We start from the raw sequence: 15000 nt of genomic DNA, 5'->3' as shown, positions 1-15000 counted from the left end.
CAAAATCCACCCAAGTTCGCTCCACGGGCGAACCCAAGAGATGAGTAGATTTTGTAGGGCATTTATGTAAATTGTGGTTGAGGAAACACCTCCTCAAACTGTCCATGAACCAGTCAGTTCCTGTGGTTGTCTTTAGCTATCTTTTCATTAGTGAGAACCACATGAACTGTTCGAAACCTTTGTCTGCGGACCTTAATATTTCACCCAGCATTGTCTCACCTGGGATACCCTGTTGATCGTGTTCGGCAGGCGTGGGGGGTGGTCGCTGGTGCTTCATGCTCCCCCGGTCTCCCCTACCAGCAGGTCACCAGCTAGCAGGACATACAGGCCGGTCTGTCACTGAGACAAGCTGCATTGTCTTCCGCCAGCGTCACAACACACGCCGCTTCCGGGCAGGGAGGAGCCGTCTGGTTCAGCAAGTCACGCAGGAGGCGTGGCCATTATTGTCACAAGCAATGTGTAGTCCGAATTTTACATGCTGTCCTTCTATCAGTGGGCGTGTCCTCGCGCTGCAAAGAGTGACTTTCGTCCGCATATCTCAGTGAGTCCCCGCCGAATAAACAGGCCTTAGGCTGACTAAATGTACAGTCCGCCTAAGCAGGGTTTGAGGCGCAGTCCTTCGCCCAGAGCCACCCGGTCAGCACATGCGTCACTTTCGCGTCTACTGTTTACCACCCTCTTCCTGGTTGCCCACTCTACTTTTGTGCCAAATTAGGCCACCGAGTTTGTGGTGAGTGTGACTAGCACGTTTGCTCCTTCCTTCACTTGTACAATTATCGATCTGCGGGAGTAAGCTGTCGATTTCACCAGCGATCCACACTTTTGAAACCTAAATGCTCGTGATTTGAGCTGCCAAATGCAAGGACGGACGCCGTGCTTTTACATTTCGTTGTCAGGTCAGTGTCTTTATTTAGCAGGTACTCTCAGGTTCTGGGCGCCTGCATCCTTAATTTCAAAGGGAGAGTATCCGCACTTCTCAGTGGGGGGTTCAGTACTTTTAGTAGTAGACAAGAGTACCGACACTTCTCGGTAACTCACAGGTACCCTAGGCAATGAGTCCCTACTTTTATTTAATTCCATGTCACCCTCTGGTCGGGGCCAGTGGAATAATGCGACAAGGAGTACCAAAGTATGTGTCCAGAAAAAGGCAATTGGTGCAGCATAAATGCAGATCATTTTGTGATATTACGATGTCAGTTTTACACATGTTAACGCTGTCTATGCAAATATTTAACGTCACCAGTATCAGTTTGACAACCATCAACAGCAATACGAAAAAGAAAGATGACGAGTCAACCCTTGCGAAGATTACGTCGCCGCTTTTTTAATAACTTTTGTCTCTTTGAGGTAGAAGCATTTTTTGTTAAAATCTTCAAACTATGAGGCAAATGCGTCCAACCCATAAGGATTCAGAAAATGCTGTAGCAGCAGAAACACATTATTCCACTGGCCCTGACTTATGTGGCAGTTCTTTTTTGCTTCTGTGTATGTGTTGTTTCCAAACATAAACTGTGACACGTTAAATCATGGTTACTCGCAGACATTTCCCCTGGGGGCGCACAGTATTCTCCGTGGCATTTATTTTAGTTATTTATTTGCAAAGTTTATATAGCGCTGGCTAGACCCGGAGGTATCAGAGCGCTTTACATAAGGATCAGCGAGTTACAGGTTACATAGTTACATCAATTACAGTAACTAAGTATTGACCTAGAAGAAAAACATGAGATTACACAAATATGATTTATTAGCGTGTAGCATAGCCAAGACACACGTCATATGGAGAATGAAAGCTAGAGGGGGAATGGTGACAGAGGGAGGAGGCGAGGGAGGGAAGGAAACACAATGGGGAGACAAGGAAAACAATGTCTGAAGTCTGGCTGGGTAGGTGATGGCCAAGGGGGTGATCCAGAGCCAAACTCCTCTATAGCTGCATAGGACATCTCCACCAGGCATCGGCCAAGGTTGCTCAGGGCTCCTCGGTAAGTACGGACAGTTATGGGTTCTGCTCAGGGGGCATCGTCATAGTTCCAGCAAAAGCACCAGTCCCCGTCTTACTGGGAAGCGCTGTCTGCCTCGTCCTCCAGCTCGACCCCAGGCTAATTTTGGGCCTCAACCAGCAGAGCTCCAGCTTAGAGCTGTTACTCTGCTGCCATCTTGCTTGCTCCTTCCTTGCACCTTCCTTGCACAGCCCACTTCTGAGTGCTATCAGTGTTTGATGGCCTATTTGGAAGGTACCGATCCCCTCCTTCTTTACATCCCTCCAGCTGCACTGCAGAGTTTGATGCCGCTGGGGCTCTGTACTGCAACACAGCTGCCTCACCCCTTTCAATTTTACGATCTTCGTTAGTGTGTTGACTGCCATTTTGGGGTCAGGCACGGCCAGGCATGGATCTGTTTTGCCGCCGTTGCTAGCTTGAGGCTGGCTGACCTGTCTCGAAATTGCTCCCTCTGCCACCTTGCTCCAATCATGCAGATGCAGTGCGTCCCCTCCTCACCAGTTTTACAGATTACGCCCTCCCGGGAACCACAAGAGCGCACCAAAGACTCTCCACGAGCTCCTCCAGTCGCGGTCTGCAGCTGCTCCGATCGTGCTGCTGAGCCTCCTGCAAACCGCTCCTCCAGAGAACCCGATGGGATTGTGAACGCCACAGGACTTCCCCCCTCTGCTCCGGTAAGGCACCTGGGCATCAGCGGCTCCTCCGTTCTCATGACACGGCAGCCGCCATTTTGTGTCGCTCTGCCGCAGCTCTCACGGAGCCCTGGGGAGTCTCAAAAGGGGTCTTTTCCTAGCGTGGACAGCACTCGCCTCCACCGAGTAGGTCGCGTTTCCGCCGCCTCTGGAGCCGGTTTGGCGATTTTTAAAGGCGCTTATGCGCTGGAGGCACTGATGCGGACCAGGAGCCGGGGGAAATCACGTCTATTAAGTCTTTTAGGATTTGGGTTCGAATCAAACCCCTTGCAGGTTCCTGTGTCCGATAAAATATGGTTTTGCAAAGTTCCTTTCCAGGAACTTGGATGCAGGAGATCTCCACAGCACCCCAAGACATTAGTATTTAAGAGATCTGCCAATCTCCCTTATATGTTCTCAAGCCCCTCCAACCCTGTGGTCTCCACAACTCCTCTGCCTGGTCCTCCATACTCTGGATCTACAAAGTTCTCGTCCGGTCGTCGAGCAGAACCCTGGCCTACACAATTCAACTCCAGACTGCAATGCTTTAACACCCCCAGCACTAACTAGTTCCTGCACAGTTTCCAACCAGGCCTCTGCACAATCCAATATCTGCTCACAAATTCCCCATTCAACCCCAGATGTTTATACTTTTGCATTCACTCCCCCATGAATCGCAAGATCCTATACTTAGGGCACTTACTCAGGAAGCTACGTGGAGGCATGCCTGAAGGTCGCACGGATGGCAGCAATGAAAGAATAGGGGTGATGAAATCTGGTTGTAGGGGGACGTGAAGCAAATGCATGGTGTAGATAACAAACCTTCACATGACTTCTGTTTGCCACCAATGCTCTATCAAGTTTCAAGTTTCAAAGCTTTATTCGGCAGCATGTCATAAAAGCAAATAAACATCCTAACAATACTATAAATACTATATAAAAATACATTTAAAAATACATTAAATCATGATGCTGGCGAATAGTTTAAGAAGAAAACATCATCAATAAAATTAATCTATTTATAAAGTAAAATCTTCATTTTTTAAAATTAATCATGCATCATTTGGTGTCAAAAGTTCATTGACCTGCTTCTAAAGATTTTAGGGTGCGAGAGCGTATTATCCAGGTCCACCCTAAGAATTTAGCAACAGCAATAGCCAGGCAGGGAGTGCAATCAGATTCAAGTATTCTTAGGGCCACCTTGTAACTGCGTGTTCCCAAATTTAAACATACTGGTTTTAACCACCTATGACGTGGAGCAATATACAAGGGACATACAAACAACAAATGTCCTGCGTCCTCAATCAGATCTTTACAGTGGGGACATTTATTATCCTGGGTAGATGACCATCTTTGGGTAAATGCTTTTACTGGAAGGGACCCGATTCTAAACTGAAAATACAGTTTTTTTTATCAGTGGCCCTTTCTATAATATCCCAATATGCCTCACAAGATGGTATAGATTTAATGTCAAAAAAGCGACCCGTTAGGTTGGCATTTTGACCAGAGCTAAAGGCAGATGTCAGGGTCATATCCCAGTACAATTTTTTAAGAATTGACTTAGATGGGAAGCTTGAACCATTTAAGTCATTCCATAAATGCCCTAATTCCAATTTTATTAACAAATCTCTAATTTCCTTGAGCCATAAGATGGAATGAAAATGGTCCGCCCTAATAATATCCTTCAAGGCGATGGCATAATGGGCTAGTTCGGGAGTTACCATAATCCGTCGCCAATAAAGGAGAGGGCGTAGTCGTGCCAAATCCTCAACTTTTTTCCTGCCTATGTCGTATGTGAGCGGAATCATTGGGGTACTTTGAGGAACTCCTGTTATACAGCGTAAAAACTTATTTTCTGCCAATCTTAGTTGGTTCAGATTAGCAAAACCCCATAGTTCTGATCCATACAAAGAAGCACTAACGACTTTCATGTTATAAATTTCCAAGGCAGGAGTGATGGGCTTGGACAGAGAAGATTTGAATTTAGAGACTATTGCACCTGCTAGCTGTTGAAATTTTAAAGCAGCCATGTCAACGTGATTTGTCCATTTCATATTATTCTGGAGGGATATTCCTAGGTATGTAAATGCCTCAACCTGTTCCAACGGGATGCCATTAAATTTGATGACACCTCTAAAATTTTTCCGCTGGTTTAAGCACATGAACTTAGTTTTGGAGGTATTTATCTCAAGACCGCGTTCTTGACAAAAGTCACCAAACAAATTTAATGCCTTTTGTAGCCCGCTTGGTGTCCGCGAAACTATCAGTGTGTCGTCCGCGAACATGAGGACTGGCACACGAGACCCTGCCAATACAGGGGCATCCGTGGGGGAGCCACTAAGATGGTCAACAATGCCGTTGATATACAAGGAGAACAACGTAGGTGCCAAGACACATCCCTGTCGAACACCACGCTCAACAGGAAATGGGGCAGTCACCTCCCCCTGACTTCCCCACCTAATGCGTGCATAATTGTTCTCATGCAAGCAGACAAGTAACGTTAACAGTTCTGGCGCCATCCCTGCATCGTCGAGAACCCTCCATAGTTTTGAGCGAGGCACTAGGTCAAAAGCTGATTTCAAGTCTATAAAGACCGCATAAAGGGTCCCATTAGTCAGCTTCACGTTCCTCCAGTAAAGAGCTAAAAAAATAGAAAACCTGGTCAACAGAGCTGGTGCAGGGTCTAAACCCGGCTTGATACGGGGATAAAATGTTGTTTTCTTCTACCCAAGATTGTAATTTATTTTGCACTAGTCGACCTATACGTTTTTGTGCTGAGTCTATAAGACTGATAGGTCTGTAGTTGCTTGGTAGTGATTTATCGCCTTTTTTAAAAACCGGAATTATTTCCGCACCTTTCCATGAAGGGGGGATAGGTGCACCCATAGCTACAGAATTGGCTAGCCATTGAAAATATTGACACCAAGATAATCTATCAGTTAAAAACACATCAGCAGGTATCCCATCCATTCCTGGGGCTCTGCCCCTGGTTACACAATCTAGTGCCAAATTAACATCCTTAATCGAGAACACCTGCGTTTGAAAATAAATAGTGGGGCAAGTGAATGTTCTCCTTCAGATAAGTTGGAAGCATATTGCGGTCTGAAGAAGTCCACCCAGTGATTTTTAGCAACATTATTTTGAGGTGATGGTGCAATCCCACCTCTATCCCACTTAACTATTGCCCAAAATTGTTTTTGGTCTTTGGCTAAACAGGCAAGTTTCAAATCTTGCCAGTGCTCCTCATCCCACTCTTTCTTAGCCACTAACTGTACTTGCCTATATAACTTTCTAGCAGCTCTCACACCTTCGATATTTCTTGATCTCAGTGCTACACTCAGGTTCTGGCGAGCTATTTTACAAGCATTATTGAACCATCCCACCTCGGGTAGTTTTCTCTTATTATCTTTCCCAGTCTTAGAGGGCTTCATAAAGAACCCTTAAAGTTTTACAAAAAAAGGTGGTATGGGCCTCAAGCATAATTAAGGAGAAATTTTTATTAGCAGAATGGGTATTTAAATTGGCTACTTCGTCAATGACCACTTTTTCAAGGTCCTCTACCTTCTCTGGCTGCTCAGTAAATCTATCCCATTTAACATGTCGCATATTGTTCGATACGACAATATCCAGAGTAGTTTTCTCCCCTCCAATTTTGGGTTCTCTAAGCCCGTTAAGAACTTTAAATTCCATACACAGGGGATTATGATCGCTTTCCTCCCGTGGAATTATAATCATATCGTTCAGCCTATGCCACACTCTAATATCCACCAGGAAGTAATCTATGCGACTAGAGGACCTACCATTGTCGAATGTGCTTGCACCCTGCCGATCTGACTGAGTGCGCCCATTAACTGCTCTGAGCCCTCTTTCCAAGCAAAGAGCTTTGAGTTGAATGGCTACTGCTGACCATCTCTTAACTGCGGGAAGATCCAGCTGGGGAATACCCCACCTGCTGTCCTCCTCGACAGCAAGAAACTGGTCCTCAGAGCCAAGGGGCTCAAACGTTGTATTAAAATCTCCTCCTATAATTATAGACATCTCGGATGGAAGTACTAAGAGATGATAATCAAGGGCAGAGATTACGTCAGATAGAGTTCCTCCAACCATCCCTCTTGCATAAGTATTAAAGATTACCATTCCCTGGCCATTAGGCCAAGTGATGTTTAATGACAGAATGTCGTTCGATGGAAGGCTCTGTTGATTAATTTCACAACATATTGATTGACGGATCCAAATTATCAAGCCACCTGATGGACGACCTTTAGATTTTTTTAGTGGCAGGTATATGAAAATTAAGGAATACCATACGAAAAACTGGGACCAGTGACCATGATTCCTGGAATAAGATGATGTCAAACTGGTCAACAAAGCTGCACAATTCAGTGGAATGCAACTTGTTGCCAATTCCTGCAATTTTCCAAGAAAGAAAAGTCATCCCTGTCTCAGTTACGGAAAAACAGGAAGACTCTTTTGTTGTTAATGAACCATGGATCTCACCGGCTAACCTGTTCACGTGTTCAACATTAATGCATGGAATACCTGGTAATTTGTTTACAAATACCTTGGATCCTAAGCTTCCACCTTCAAAAGGGCTGGAGGATTTTAACGTGTGTAATTCACTTACCTCTACCTGCTTTTCTATGGGGTTACACACTACTCCCTTTTCTTGACAGATTACGGGAGCTATAGGAAGGGTTGACCCATCAAGCAGTATTATATTCTTATTCACTGGTCTAACATCCCTATCAAGTCAATCACATTCATTTAAATCTGACAAGACCCCAAACCTATTTTCCAAGCTAATGTTCCACTTGCTAGTTGAGTCACTCCTACCCCCTTTGTTAGGGGCCGAAATCCACTTTGGCCTTGATGTCGCTCGATTAGCTTTCCCACTTCTCAAACAATAAAAATATTTTAGGGTTAATGGAATAATACCACCATGCCTTCGTTGGGGGGGGGAAGTATATTGCTCAGGACACTGGGGAGCACGCCTAGATTTGAAAAGTTAAGAACTACACAATTCCCCTCAAATTTTTAAGGGTTATGCCCTAGCCATGATACTCTTCTTGCCATGATAATTTCCCCGGCTAATTGTTGCTCACCCCAAGGGGACATCCTTATGTTGTTTGTCATCCAATGCAGGGATTTGCTAATCAGAGAGGATGTGGATTCTACTTTACCAGGCAACAGGGTGGGTACATGAGCAAGAACTAATGTAAGGGGGTAGGCCTCAGCGATACATTGAAAATGGTCACTCTCTAAGTGCAAGACAGTAGGGTTAGGTTGGGGACCGTCTTTGGATGCCTTCCAAAGATTCTTTTCAATTATAGGTTGCAAAGGGGGATAATTCACTATCTCTTTTTCTACAGCCCTTTCTCCACCCCTGGATGGCACCACATTTAGGGTTGATCTACTTGGTACCAGGGACAAAACACTAGTCACCTCTTCCACTGGCTTATTTATCAGAGCACTCAATCTTAGTACCTCTGCCATAAGCTGATAAATTTTGGCCACCAATGGTATAATGATACTCTCTATTTTAGTATCGATCATACTAACTATTTTTGTAGATAGCTCATTTGCAGGGTCCTTGTTATCATGTAGCCCTGATGCCTCTGCCTTATTCAAACTTTTAGTTACAGCGGTCGGCTTTTTCCTGCCTGGGAGAGACCCATTATTTTTGGTCTGGGATTTCCTACATGCTCTAACTGCCCTGGTTCTAGGAGGAGGGGCAAGGGGCTGCGAATCTGTTGCTTCGATAACCAAAACTAAATCTGGATCAAGGTTAGGTTGCAGGATATTGGCTGGGGGCACACATTGTTCGGAAATGTCACTGTCTAAGACCTCTATGTCAGTTGGAGTACTACTGTTAGCCTGTGAAGGAAAGTCCAGCAATGATTCTGACAGAGGATTCGTCAAAGGGAGGTTGGAAGAAAAATTTAGCCCTAATGACTCCCTTCTGTCATTGTTAATTTTGCTGACAATTTGTACCAAATAATTATCCATAGTATTCGACATCGAGGGTTTTTTTTGTTTGGACATACTACCACGGAATTATGATGATACTTTACAGTACATCTATTTGATGACACAATCCGTAAATAATAGTATGTAGTATTGTACACTTCCAGGTAGATATCTGTTCTATACAATGTAGCCCAACGGAGTGTTCTAAATAGTAATGCTCAACAAACAGCAGTACCTGTATGTCCTAGATCTTGAAGATGGAGCAACAATGAATCAGATGGAAATAATATGGCCCGTCCCGTCCTCAATCGACCTCGGACGGCCTCAGACGGCCCGCCCTTTGCCCGGGCTTAGCCCGGCGCAGACCCGCGCGCGTCCCGCGTCGCGGGGGAAGTCCTCCAATTTAAGCGCCTCCGGGCGCGCTGCTGACGAAGGCGGGCTTCTGCCGCTGAGTTGCTTGGGGGCTGTAGTCCTCGCTGTGCCCCGCGGCAGATGAAGATTAGCTGCGGCGGCAATGAAGAGAAAAGGAGGTGAGTGCCCCGAGAGTCACCGGCCAAAATACAGGCAAAACTGGTGCAGAGTAGCCCTGGATTCTGTTAGGGACACCCGCTCTGCCGGGGAAGTCCTCCAATTTAAGCACCTCCGGGCGCGCTGCTGACGAAGGCGGGCTTCCGCCGCTGAGGTGCTTGGGGGCTGTAGTCCTCGCTGTGCCCCGCGGCAGATGAAGATTAGCTGCGGCGGCAATGAAGAGAAAAGGAGGTGAGTGCCCCGAGAGTCACTGGCCAAAATACAGGCAAAACTGGTGCAGAGTAGCCCTGGATTCTGTTAGGGACACCCGCTCTGCCGGGGAAGTCCTCCAATTTAAGCGCCTCCGGGCGCGCTGCTGACTAAGGCGGGCTTCCGCCGCTGAGGTGCTTGGGGGCTGTAGTCCTCGCTGTGCCCCGCGGCAGATGAAGATTAGCTGCGGCGGCAATGAAGAGAAAAGGAGGTGAGTGCCCCGAGAGTCACCGGCCAAAATACAGGCAAAACTGGTGCAGAGTAGCCCTGGATTCTGTTAGGGACCAATGCTCTATTTTCATGCACCAAGAATGAAAGTCAAAGCATTAACATATAATATAAAACATGAGAAGGAAACAGATACTCATCTGGTGGCTGAATTGCAAAATGTGAAACAAGAAGCCTGGCATCATACCTGGCTTCCCCACTTGACGAAATTGTGTGATCCTACGCAATTGGTTCTTTTAACTTTGCCTTCTATTTCCTCATTACAACATATGAGAGCCCCTTAAAAAGTACAAGTTCAGGATGTGTGCTGTACAAAATATTCTCTAGTGTTTTATTTAATAAACTATAATGTTGTTCCAATCATATTACAACCAATATTACACACAAGGTGCACCCAAAATGAATTGCCTCATGGTTCATTAATGGCATTGTTTTCAGAATGGGGGTGGCATGAATGTTTCTAAGATCATGTTTGAAAATTATCACTGCTAATAAGTGCCCCTCAATGCAGTGATATAATCTAAGCTAAAATGCTTATGTATGTTAATAAAATACACTTTTTGGTAATTTTTTTTAGAGAGTTTGTTTTTACATGTTTAGTGCAAGATCTCTTTAAAACTAAAGGTGTACCTAAAGATAAGTTGTCTAGAACACCTTCTGTTCTTCTTTATCAATACTTTAGTTAATGTGTAAATAAAGTATGCCCGTTTTTTTCACAGCTTTCTGAATGTTCCTGCTCTGTCAAGTAAATAGCAGCCCAGTGCTGCTGTTCACCAGAGGGGCACATTTAAAGGTCAGGAAGGGCCACATTCGGCTCCCGGGCTGTATGTTGATTATCCCTGCGTTAAATGGTGATTGTCATATGTTGCACAGATATCTTCAAAAGTGTCCAGTGGAGCGTTCTAGGAGCTCTTACTGTCCCGGCTTTTCCGTTTAACTGAGTCATTTGTAGCTCTGTCCTTATTAATGAGAATTTTAATACTACATTTAGAACTGCATGACCCCATGGCCAGATATAATTAAACCAGGGAGGTGGGCATGGACCCCACCTCCCCGAGCCTTATTAGGCCCTGGGACCACCTTTCTGCAGGGCCAAAATTAAAGGGAGTGCAGTCCCCGCCTCAAGCCTTAATAGGCCCCAGGGACCCACCTCCCATCCCAGGGACAAATTCAATTAAAGCGAGAGGGGGCTGCATTGTCCCCCCTCACCGAGCTTCGTTAGGCCACAGGCCCCCCCTCCACCGGCTGGGCCAAATCCAATAAAAATGTGGAGGGGGAAGCTTGGACCTCTCCCCAAGCCTTCTAAGGCCCCAGGGACCAAAATCCTCTGGGGCCAAATCCAATAGAAAAGGAGAGGAGGCTGCATGGCAGCCCCTTCCTTAACCTTATAAATAAATAAATAAAATAATTTAAGAGGGGTAGTCCGCTTGTTCCCCCTCCCTGAATCTTATTAGGCGCAGGGACGCATCCTCCAGGTCCATACATTTTTTTTTTTAAAATGGAAGGTGGACCACGTGCCCCCTGCAAGCCTTCTCAGGCCCCGGGCCCCCATGCCCCTGGACCCAATGTACTTAAAAAGGGGAGGGACCACCTGGGCCCCCTCGTTGAGACTCGGGCTCTACAGAACCCATCCCCCTGGGGCGAAACTAAATGAAACAAGCATTGGCATAGCCAATAGGTCTCGCCTTTGGGGCCTTATAAGTATTTAATTATGCAGCACAATATCCTTGGTGCAACATCAACTGTTGCATGGCTAAACACTTATAATGTCCCAAAGGCAAGACCTATTGGCTATGCCAATGCTTGTTTTTCGTGGATGCGCCTGCCTTTCCACTCTTTTTTCCCACTCCTGCCTCCGACCCACAAAGAAAATGTAATGATTATTGTTATACTTCTCACCTACTGCAGGCATGTGACGACGCTGGAGTTATGTTGTTTATTCTTCTATCTTTTTTAATTGAGCTTCCGTTAGTGGGCTGATTATGGCAGGTTCCCCCCTCAAGGGATTCCTGCTCCTGTGTATCACGTTCCTATAGGTCAAAAATGCATAGAAAACTCAATAAACAAATTAAAAAAAAAACTCTAGCTGCGAACATGCCCAATACTCATTCTGTGCTCGGACTGAGCGCAGTACTGACACCACAGTGAGCGACGTAAAGTTCCGGGCTGTGACCAAGCTCCGAAGAGATAAAACTGCACATCTGTATACTTCTACCTCAAACTCAGCACATCACAGGATTTGAATGTGTGTACTGCAAAGAGCTCAATGGAAAGTAAAGTTGCTGAAGGTCACACCCATGCTCCTCACAGTGGTCAAAAGACCGCTCTGTGCCACGCTATCGGAGCACTCCAAAACCTGCAGGGAAGAAATAAGTGAGCATCTCCAACCTCGCAGAGCGATAAAGCAACGAACTGTAAATGTACACACAATCCTGGAAGAATAAGCCTCGGAGAACGCTGCCTTGGAGGGTGAGTAGGAAATTATTTTCTGGAAAGATTTCTGCAGCCACGTGGCGTAGCTGGATGACGCTGGCAGCCGCTCGGCCCCAGTGACATTACTTGATGTGTGTAATGTTAGTTTGAAACGTTGCCTCTCCAGTGCCACACAACACTAGCTACTAGATTTCCCCAGAGCACTACCTTATTCCGTCAGTACCGTCCCAAGTCAAAGTCCGAGAACCACGGCCTGCACGAGGGGAGAAAAGACACTGCGTGGGAGACAAGCGTAGGCACGCTAATTAAAAACAGATGGCCCCTGCACTCTGCTGCTGGCTCCTGAGAGCAAAACGCTCTGGGAGTAAACATTTCACAATAAGCTGGGACTTCCACACGCCTTTGGCCAATTGCGTACTAAAGCCAGACGCAAAGGCCAATATCGTGTGAGCACCACACGCACGAGCTTCTACACAAGCTGAAGTGATTCAAAGAGGTCGATTTCCTACGCAGCGCATGCACGCTGCCATAGGCTCGACCTAAAAAGGGACGTATTGAATTAGCCAATATTTATGTTTAATGTGGCCTCATGCTGAAGCTCAAAGCATGCTCAGATACCAATCACGTGTGTGATCTATGGAAGATGCATGTGCCATAAATGGATATCTACAAGACATTTCTAGATTATTGCCTTTAATTCGGGTACCTAACACTTAACTGAATCAACAAGCATTTGCAATGCAATAGGTGTCGCATTTATGAGAGTTTGAGCTATTGGCACTGTAAATGACAATGCCTTTTATTTATGTGTTGTTTTTAAAACTGATCAATAAAAGGCATTGTGATTTACAATGCCAATAGCTCAAACTCTCATAAATGCGAGACCTATTGCATTGCAAATGCATGCTATAATTTTTTTTTAAAAAGTGTTAGGGGAGAGCGTGTCCTCCTGGCAATAGCAGGCAGGACAAAGCTATTTGTGAAAATAGTGCTCGGAGGCTGTAATTAAAGCCTATCGAGTAACAGCACACTGAACAGGGGGTACCGCCATTGAAGGTTACAAAATGAGAAAAGGCAGTACTAAGGAGGGACTACTAAGCCTTTTGACCAATGAACAGCCACAGTTTAGAGTGGACAATGACACAAGCCAATGAAAAATGTGGGCAGAGAGTGGGCGGAGCTTCAAGTCCCTACTACACTACAGCACGCCTCGCTGAGCAACGCATGCGCTGCCCAGGCTCAACCTAAAAAGCAGAAGGTTAAGAATAAAAAGAAGTGCTGCAGCGTTTTGGCAGCCAAACACATTCCTCGACCTCGATCCTGCATCCAGAAGCTTTCACAGGGAGGTTCATTATTCCAACTGCTTTGGCTAACAGGAGCCAGCAGCTTCCTGCGCATGCGAATTTCACTCAGCATAGAATAACAAATCACAATGAATTAGGACAAATCAAATCTCGGAGGTGAAAACCGCACATCAAACACCGCTGTTCGTTTAAGAATGTATTCCAGCATCCTACAATAGGCGCAAACTAAAACAGACCATAAAGCACAGTTGTCTCCGCACTTCAAAAAAGATTGCAAGAAAGTGCACACGCTATAAAACAAAGAAGCGATTTATTGCTGTTTAAAAAGATCCTGTAACTAGGAAAACAAGATCTGTTTTAGAACACATTATACCTGCAGTTAAATAATGGTTTCTTCATGTAACTTAACAGAGAGGTAATTTTATACATGAATTTAGCAATTAGTCGCACTGGTTTGTGCTACATCCTCACACTGACAATTGAATACTACTTACTACTTTACAGACATGGTGACGCAGGTAAATGACGTTACATAAGACGTGTCAAATCTTTTCTTGCAGGCCCTTATTTAGAGAAAGGTGTGGAATGCAGACGTATGCAATATCGGAATTACAGCACACTTTTACCGCATCTGCAGGTCACTCAGCACATGCAGAATTACAGCCGCAGCCTGCACGCCCAAACCACCCCGAACCTTCAAAATCACCACAAACGTCTAGAGAAAGAACTGCTATCAAATAGCAGGTGGTAACTATTTTCCACTCCCACGTGTGTCATCGGGAAGGATACAGAAGAACAGAAAAACAAGGTTCCTTTGGGTTCCTGTAAAACAAAAAGCTCACTTCTCAATCTCATTCAATCAACCACCATAAATGTCCTAACAAAACTGTATATATATCTACCTCGCCGGTTTAAGAGAGAAAAAAAACATTGATTCAAATATATTATATCCTATTGATCACTTTGGATCAAATGGTTCACATGAAATCATCACATATCAAAAACATTAAAAAGCTCTGTACATACAATATATACATGGTGTTAGAAATGGGATTTCTGGTTGGTTGAGGCTTGCGCCAAAGCCAGGCAGAAACCACCACTCTAGTCAGGGCTGGGGAGTTACACGCCAAAGATAACCCCTGCTCACCCCCTTGGTAGCTTGGCACGAGCAGTCAGGCTTATCTCTGAGGCGATGTGTAAAGCGTTTGCGCGCGCACCCAGCAACAACACCCAAGGCCCACCACAAAGGAAACTCCACACAAGGTATTCTATAAAAATAGCCTTTGTATTATACACAACACATTAGATAAAAACACACACTTTACACTGTGCCAACAGGCACGGGCAGAATTTACAAGGGATTATATGTACAGGCGACAGGGCCACATGGACCACTGTCAGGAATTAGCACTCTTAGAACATTACACAAATTACCAAGTGTACAGGTAGAACACAACCAGTATCTACTGGTATCAGGTAAGTACCACCTACGCAACCCTAACCACCTTAGGAAAATGTCACGCAGGGAACTAGAACCTCACTAGCACCACCTGTACTAGGAGAAAACAAACAACCACCTAAGTATCACAATACCTGTAGGGGTAAACGCACATTTCACATGAT

At 45.3% G+C, this 15000-nt stretch overlaps 2 protein-coding genes across 3 annotated transcripts in view; one reads left to right on the top strand and one right to left on the bottom strand.

The window, feature by feature from the left end:
• ABHD13 (abhydrolase domain containing 13) overlaps positions 1 to 353 on the bottom strand; it is an 81783-nt gene extending 81430 nt beyond the window's left edge. The window contains exon 1 of the mRNA XM_085622901.1: positions 220 to 353. The gene's annotated coding sequence lies outside the window, so the exon portion shown is untranslated. The remainder of the gene's footprint in view (positions 1 to 219) is intronic.
• Positions 354 to 642: 289 nt separating this feature from the next.
• Positions 643 to 15000, top strand: part of LIG4 (DNA ligase 4) — an 84775-nt gene continuing 70417 nt past the window's right edge. Inside the window, exon 1 of one of the 2 annotated variants that reach the window (XM_085622899.1) lies at positions 643 to 896. The gene's annotated coding sequence lies outside the window, so the exon portion shown is untranslated. The remainder of the gene's footprint in view (positions 897 to 15000) is intronic. The other variant, XM_085622900.1, reaches the window with a different exon arrangement.

The sequence above is a fragment of the Triturus cristatus genome, chromosome 8 (assembly GCF_964204655.1).
Source record: "Triturus cristatus chromosome 8, aTriCri1.1, whole genome shotgun sequence".
NCBI classification, from domain to species: domain Eukaryota; kingdom Metazoa; phylum Chordata; class Amphibia; order Caudata; family Salamandridae; genus Triturus; species Triturus cristatus.
The sequence above is the reverse complement of the archived record's forward strand: the minus strand, read 5'-3'. Positions and strand labels throughout refer to the sequence as shown.